Raw genomic sequence first — 8,270 nt, forward strand, 5'->3', positions numbered from 1 at the left:
ATTTTTCCTGATTCTTGCCTTGTGTCTGGGGTCACTTCCTTTGGTGATAGGCTTTTGGAGGCAGACTCTCTCTGATCTTACGTGTCTGAATATGTATTTTGCCCAGCACAGAATTCTAGGTTGGCAATTATTTTCTTTCAGCATATCATCTAGCTTCCATGGTGGCTGTTGAGATGTCAGACTATTGCTCTTCGAAGCAATCTGTCATTTCTCTATGGTGCTTTTTAGGATCTCCTCCTGGCTTTTGGTATTCTGCTGCTTTACTCTGTTTCTCCATGTGGGTTTCTTTTATTTACCCTACTTGGGATTCACTGAACTTGACTTTATGGATATTCCATTGGAAAATTCTCATCTAGTAACTCTTTGCATATTGTCACATTCCTATTCAGTCTCTCTCCTGGGAACCTGATTAGACGTGTGTTAGACCATCTCACCTTTTCCTCCATGCCTCTCAACCTCTCATGCATATTTTTCATCTTTTTGTCTCTCTGTGCATCATTCCTGGCAATTTCTAGTTCACTAGTTTACCCTTAGCTGTGTCAAATTTGTTGATAAAGCAATTCTTTGAGGCTTTTTTTTTTTTTTTTTGACAATAGTTGTTAAAGTATTGAGGAATACTTTAAGTACCGTAAACTTTATCCATTTTCACTGTACATTTCAATACATTTTAGTGAATTTATAGAGTTGTGCAATAATCACCACAATCCAGTTGTAGAACATGTCCATTTCTCCAGAAAGTTCTTTTGTACCTGATTATAGTCAATCCACTGACTTTCAAATTTCAATGAGAGGGAGGGACGGGGGAGGGAGGGAAAGGGAGAGGCAGAGGGAGAGAGAGAGAGAGAGAGAGAGAGAGAGAGAGAGAGAGAGAGAGAGAGAGAGAGGCAGAAAGGCTTGGAAGTTTCTTCTGGTTATTTTTCAACTTTGGCCGCTATTTATTTTCTTTGCCTTAAAGATATTTTCAACCTGGTTGTTCTCTTTTTTGAACATGATATACAGAGTTATTTTGAGTCTATACCTGGTATTTCCAATATCTGTTTTGTCTTGTTTCTGCCATCGTTCTCACCTGGTGCCTTGTTTCTTTGCATGCTTTGTTCATTTCCACCGTGAGTTCCTCAGAGAGTTATTTTTGGAAATTCTTTGAGGCCTAGGTTGAAAGTGCTTTCCTTCAGAGAGGATTCACATTTATTTCTGTTAGGTGCCTATGGCTCTGCTGGTCCAGAACCGCTGTCTACATTCACGGTTGAGACTTCGCGCTATCAGGTGCTGTCAAGTTAGGAGTTAAATCTGCAGGATTTTAGCTCATAAAGGGTCTGACTGGTACCCAGGTCAGCTTTGTTTCCAAGCAGAGTGCAATTTTGCTATAAGAGAAACCAGGTCTTCCTTAGAGACGTCTCTCCTTTTAGGCCTTGGGAGGTAGCTCTCACATGGTAATGTGCCTGAGGAGCCTGTTAAAAAGCACAGATTCTCAGGACAACGGCAGAGACTATGATTCACTGGGTAGATTTGCAGCCCAGTAATTTGCCTTTTTAATCACCAGAGATGATCTGGATGTAGATTGTAGAGGTCCCCACGTTAAGAAACATCATCTTTAGATGTTATAGCTTCATTGGGTCCATCGTACAAACTCAGGCAAGAGTGTGTGTGAGCCATGCGCTCTGCCTCCTTAGTGGAGAAAATGCTTATTACAATGTTCAGTAATCATTTACTTTTTTATATTTATGGGCCAACCGACTTAAGTCTATTGTTTGGACCCTGGAATGGGAGGGAGCACCCGGTGGCCCCGTAGATCCAAATCTGAGTGAAGTCATATGAGCAAAAGTACTTTGCGTATTGTGGTAATGTGATTTATAATAATAAGAAATATATATCTGGTCTTTATCTGGTTTCTGGCGCAGAACTCCTAAAACCCTTCGAATTGCCTAAGTGGTGAGCATCATAAAGTTGTTTTTGTTATGTGAATGAGGCAACTTTTGGAAAGCCCCGGGTCACCTAAGAATCGGCGAATCAGAAATGGTGGACGGGAAGTACGTAAAGGAGAGAGGAGGTATTACTAATTCTCTGTTAAGAATCTTAAAAGCTTTTAAAAAGTAAGCAAAGCTAAAAGTAAGCAAGCAAGTTTTAAAAAGAGAGGAAAATCCAAAATTTGACCAAATTGAATAAATAACTTGAACTCGAATTATTGCAACAGCGCTGTATCTGCAGGTCTGGTTTCCCTGGTGTCTCAAGGAGAACATTTCAGGTAAAAGCCATACATGATGCGCAGCCGTAAATCTCATGCTTTATATACTTGGAAGTAATAAAGTTCTGACTCCAGTTAAGTTTACTTCTTTCTTTTATATTATTAATGCTCCTGTCCTTTTGAAAATTGGAATGCGGGATGCAATGTGGCAAATGTTAAGAAGTGGGAAAAGCTGTAGGAAAATAATCTGATGTCAATTTACTTTTCTCTTGGAAGTAGAGCAACCCTTTCCCCAGTGGTTGGGCCGAGATCATCTGCCTCAGGCAGGCAGAAGGAGGGGGTGGCTGGCACTGCTGCATTCTTGTGGCTGGGTCAGGGATCCCTGCTTGGGAATAAGTGGGGCCAGACATGTTTGGATGTGTCTGAACAGGTGGGCTGCATCCCCCAGAGGTCTCCTTGGATGAGGGCCTGAGCAGCCTCTTGCTGATGAGAAAGGATGACTTTGACCTTAGCTCCTGGATGGGACGGTGCTCCTGAGAAGAGCCAGGTGCTACCCGTTGAACCAGTCCTTGGCTAGGCAGCTGGGTTCTTTGGATGGCACAGGAATCTTCCACTACAAATGTCAATAAGATAGTATGGGCACCGCAGCCTGGTTTGAGATGTGTTTATTGCATGTAACATAAAGGGAAGTGAGGGGTTCTCCATAGCTTCACCACACCACCAAGTGCGCTGACTTCCAGGGAGAGTGCAGAGGTTTGGGGGGTGAGGTAGGGGATGGACCCTGTGGAAACAGCTGAAGGGACAGGCTGCACCGCGCCTAGCAGTGGATTTATTCAGGAGCACATACATCTAAGTATGCCCTCTCCAATACCTGGGAGCACTTGCTAGGAGGCGAAAGGCCTTTGTGAACAGGTGGGAGAACCCAGAGCAAATATGGGTTACTGCTGGTCATATGTGGATGTGATTTCATTGGCCCTGCAGGCTGGTGGAGCCCAAGGAAACTTGGGTTACATAAAAAAAAGGAAAAGCATACTGTAGTTGGCAAACAAAATGTGTCTTTGTGTGTGAGAAATGAGCTTTCATTTAGAACCGTTGGCAGTGGTTTCAACTGGTTCCCCAGCACTTTTAAAATGATATTTTCTGAGCCTGGAAACCAAGTAGGCAGATCATGGAATTTTGGCTGGAGATGTTTTTAAAAAATGTAGGCTAGCAGTGAAAAAGGAGGAGGGAATTTGGCTGGGAGGTCTTTATGGTCTGCAGAGCAAACCAAGCGGGGGTTACCATGGTGGCGCTTCTACTGTTTATATAAACAAAGGTTTTTCCTGACAAACATACTTCATATTTAATAATACTCAATCCACAGGGGCCTCTTCTCTTTGTGTGTAGCTAGTTCATGCCATATGGACTTGGATAGAATTTTATCATTGTGTGTGGTTGTTTTCAGGCACCTAGTACACTTCAAAATTAAGTGTTAAGTACTGATATCTTGAAGTGCAAGGGCAGAGGTGTTTAGTGATGGGAAGAGAGGTTAACCTGCAATATGAAAATGTAAAGCGGGCTTTATTCATGAATCGAAAGTCTATTGGAGCAGCCCACACTGAGCATTCAGAAGTATAGACTGCCATTTTGATTCCGTTCACACGCCCGACAAAACTCGTACTCCAACTAACTAACTTCTCTCCCTTAAGAGCCCTCCCAACCAAACACACTTCATACTGCCATTGCCTGAGATGCTGCCCCCTTGGTCACCCCTTTATCTGATCATTTGAGATGTTAACCCATTATCTGTCAAGCTCCTGTATTGCAGGAGGACTCATTTGGTTGAGTAATGAAAAACCCTGGTCTCTTGAACTGAAACACAAAAGGGGATTTATTGGATCATGCATTAATAACTGGAAAAGCAGGGGTAGTTCTGTCCTCAGGAATCTTACATGCCCATATCTCCACAGGGTCCCAGATTCTGGCACATTAAGGAACTTAAAGAGTGCTTTCAGTCCTCCTTTTCCCAGGAACATGGAGTGATCAGGAATTTCCATAAGCTTGGGTAAAGCCGTTTGCATTTTTCTTTCTCCCGAACATCTGGACAAATCTCTAGACTTGCCCAGAGGCTCAGAACAGCCTAAAGGGGTCTCTTAGTTGTCTCATCTCTGCTATCTGAGGTCTCCAAAACCACAGGGAGCACTAAGGGTCTGCATCCAGCTGTGAGCCCCAGAATTCTCCACTGATGCCCCTTCCAGCATTTCCCTAAGGAATAAACTGGTTCTGTTCCAAGGACACCCAAAGTGCGTGACGTACGCATGCATATGCCAGGGCACCGGGACTCCAGTGATCCAGACGAACCCCGATTATGTCCCCTGGTATCTCCAGGAGCAGCCGATCTGGGGTCCACCCGCTGGCTCCATTACCCCCACAACCAAGGCCCCTTGCAACTTGTTGTCTGCCATCACCCTGAGTGACAGGCATTTCTGAAAGTCCTCAGCAGTTTTGCTCTGTGTTTTGGGAACAAATCCATTCATGTCTTTGGCCACATCTGTGGCTTCCACAAGCTTTCTCTGGTCACCCCAAATCTCAGATCCTTGAGATACAGGGCTCAGTTCCTGGAGTGGGTGAGGCTGTGAAAACACCCCATGACGTCCTCTCTCTCATCCTTTGCTCCACTGTCTCTGTTTCAAGTTTCTTCTCTTTCAAGGCCCTCTGCTCCCCTCCCACCGTGAATACCACAGGCCCTACCCTTCCAGGCTTCTCCTACTCATCCCTTGCTGTTTTAATAGGCACAACTACCTCCAGGGTCACAGAGCTGGTAGGTGACCTCATTCTCTGCTTTCCCCTTTATGACCAATTAAAAATTTCTCTGAGCTGTCTGAGAGAATTGCCTCCCTTGGAGGCAATCTGAGAGAACTGTTGATTTAAAATGTTCTTTTTTTTTTTTTTATAAAAAGTGGCACCTTGCAAATAGCAGGGGGTTTAGTTTTGAGATTCTAATTGGAGAACCTTGGGGAAGGGCAGTGGAATAATACTGACGGGCTATTGCGCCAGGGCTGTAAGGAAGGAGCGCATCTGAAGACAGTGCCGACTTACTCTGAAGACAGTGGCTTATGGTCAGAGGACAAGGGCAACTTTGAGGGAAGCAGAGTTTAAGGGGTTGGAGGGACGGAGCCTCAGGCAGGGGCCATAATGGAGCTCAGAACTGAGAGTACTGGGAAAAGAGGGAGAGCAATGGCCGGAGACAGGATCACCTTAGCAAGAGAATATACTCAATGTCACAGAATGGTCCAGATCTTCTGGGATTTGTTGATCTAGCTGGTTGCAACTTGTGGGGTCCACGGTATCCACAATTCTGCAGGTGGGGCTGAACCAGAAAAGTGCGATTTTGTACTGTTATTGTGACCCTCTTGTACCCATCCCGAGGTGGGGGTGACCGGGAAGAGGGTCACTCAATGGACAGAGCAGCCAAGTTTTCACAGAATAAAATCTCTTACGAAAACGGAGAGGTTGGTGCCCCGGATTAAAACAGTTGCTGTGATGAGCGGAGGCCACCAGAGGGCAGTGCCGCCCTACTCTGCCGGTCCAAAACGACAAAATCCCGCGGGAGTCGGTGGAAGAAAAGAAATATAGCCACTAGGCACGACCTTTATCCTTCTTTCTTTTCCTCCTCCCACCCCCGCTCTGCGGGGGAGTGATTGCTCTGGGAGGCTGGGGGTGGTGGTGCGTTCAGAGCTGCGTCTAGAGCAAAACCAAAGAGCCACCCTAGGGAGCATCTCGAGCTGCAGACCTGGAGGCACTGGGCGAGCCGCCTGCGAAGTCCTTCATCTCACCGCTGCTCTCCCGCACCTCTGCCTCCCCGCCCTCCTCTTTCACAAATACGTGGTGAGCAGCCACTGTGCTGGAGGCACTTTTCTAGGCCCTGCGTGAACCTGCCGTTCTGGAACTCAGGTTCTGGAGGGGAGAGGCAGAGGTCTCCCTCAGCTCCTCCCACCTCCACCTGTGCCTGGAGCTCCAGACGCGCCTGGCCAGGCAAAAGATCCTGCAGTCGACCTAGACCTGCCTTTGGAAGGACGTGTGACAAAGGGCCTCAGCCTTGTCATATCTTTTTGCCTCCTGCAGCCCCGGGTGTGGCTAGGATAACGGAGAATGGTGCCAAGCAACAGGAGCTGCAGGGGCGCGTAGTGACCACAGGGGGGCAGTGATAGGTAGACGCTAAAGGAGCGGTGATGCCAGAGACCAAACTGTAATTCTCTGGGGCCACAGTACCTCACAGAGATTGGGCAAGCATGGCAGTTCTTTGGACCCGCTCCCTCCTCCCACTTGCTCAGAAAATTCCCAAGAGTGCTCTGAATAGGGAAATAAATATTCACTTGCAAGAAGTGGCTATCTGTCTCCCATCCAGGGTCAGGGCAGGAATAAATGAGCTGGTGTCTGTTGGGCATCCTTCTCTAGACCGAAAACTGAGTTTGTCTCTGTCGTTTAGATTTCTGTGGCTTCTTTCTGTCTCCTTAACTGGATCCAGGAAATGGCTGTTGACTGGGAGAGCTGAGCTCGCAGTCCTGGCTTCCTGTGTAAAGAACAGCAGCCTAGAAGTGGGGTTCCTGGCTGATGGATGACCACCCTGGGTGTTGAATTAGGTGCTGGACTTACACACAAAAAGCCCTCCTACAGTTCTGCAAAGGCTTATGCCCTCTTTCTTACTCGTTGGTAGCTAAAGCCCATCTCATACCCATCATTTTAAATCGCCACAGAGCTGGTTTTGAGAATTCAGGCAGCTGACACAATTACATTCCTAAGCCAGAAGCTTACGTGTCTGACTTTTGATTAAAAATTGCAGCTTTCCAGGCTCTGTAGTTCAGGTGTTGAAAGCAACAAAGTGAATCTATCTGTAAATACCTTTCTCTTTAAAATTTGTTCTCTCATGCCTCTTTTTTTTTCTTTGGCTGCTTCCCTTTTTTGGCGCAAGAAAAACAGCTGAGGTTCGCGAGGCTGGGATATTTCTCAGTCCACAGCAGAGGAGAGACCAGAAATGCATGTTGGTATCATGAAGGTAAACGTGCTGTCTGCCTCGGAGTCCCAGCTGAGGTGTAACCAGGGCAATTTTATCTCTGGTTGTAGCTGAAATGAGGGTCCAAGGTGAGTGGGATTTTTGCCTTGATTTGAAAGTTGGATTTGGTTATTCAAAGCAAGTCTGAATTCCTGGGTATCGAGGTAGCTTTGAAACTCTAGGTCCCACTTAGTGCCTCCTTCTTGCTCCATGAGCAATGGCCCTGGTGGAGAATGGCTTAAAGGGCCAGCTCATCATTGGGTTTGGAGGGAGCAGCTTGTCTGAGGTCTGGCTGAGAGCTTGTCTGGAAGAACCTGTGCTAGGAGATGGGGGTCAGGAGCACTAAACACACCCAACTGTAGGTGCCGATGGGTCCACCCCTGAAATGCCTGAGTGGTGTGTGTGATTCTCAGCAGTTACCTGCTGGTATAAACCCACATTCGGTCAACTTCACAGCCCACTGCCCAGCAGGACTCTCACCTCCACCCCCACCCCAAGTATGCCTCAACTGTCTCAAACCTCCGTCAGCGTGCTGTCATATAAGAGCCAGTTATGTGTGGTCTTGGCTGTGGCCTCTATGTCACGTCAGCATGTGGCTGCCTTGGCCTGAGAAAAGGGCCATTGGTCTCCTGTCTGCTATTCCATGCAAAGGGATGGGTAAGCTTTTCTCTTAATGTCCCTTCGTGCTGCTGAGGTCAGGGTGACATTTTGAACAGGACCGTACTGGAGGCTTGGACAAGTGACAGGCAGTGACATGCAGAGGGTCCTGGGTATCCACTTACCAGATGTGGTGGCTTTTAGGAACCCAGGCCCATCCTTCCTCAAGGAGGATATGGGTCCCCCTGCAGAGTTCTAACTGCCATCATCTCTCGTCAAAGAGAGGTCTCTATTTGCATTTCCCACACCGAGGCCTTCAAGCAGGAGAGAGGGTAGAGACTTGAGTTCACCTTTGGGACAGACTTTACTTTGTCCCCAGGCCCAGAGAGAAGAGGAAATGCCTTTTCACCACAGCCCAGGCTCAGATCCTCTCATTTCCTGTCCCAGGATCTGCCCTTC

Source organism: Rhinolophus sinicus, chromosome 2 (assembly GCF_057876585.1).
Source record: "Rhinolophus sinicus isolate RSI-liver-muscle chromosome 2, RSI-T2T, whole genome shotgun sequence".
Classification (NCBI taxonomy): Eukaryota; Metazoa; Chordata; class Mammalia; order Chiroptera; family Rhinolophidae; genus Rhinolophus; species Rhinolophus sinicus.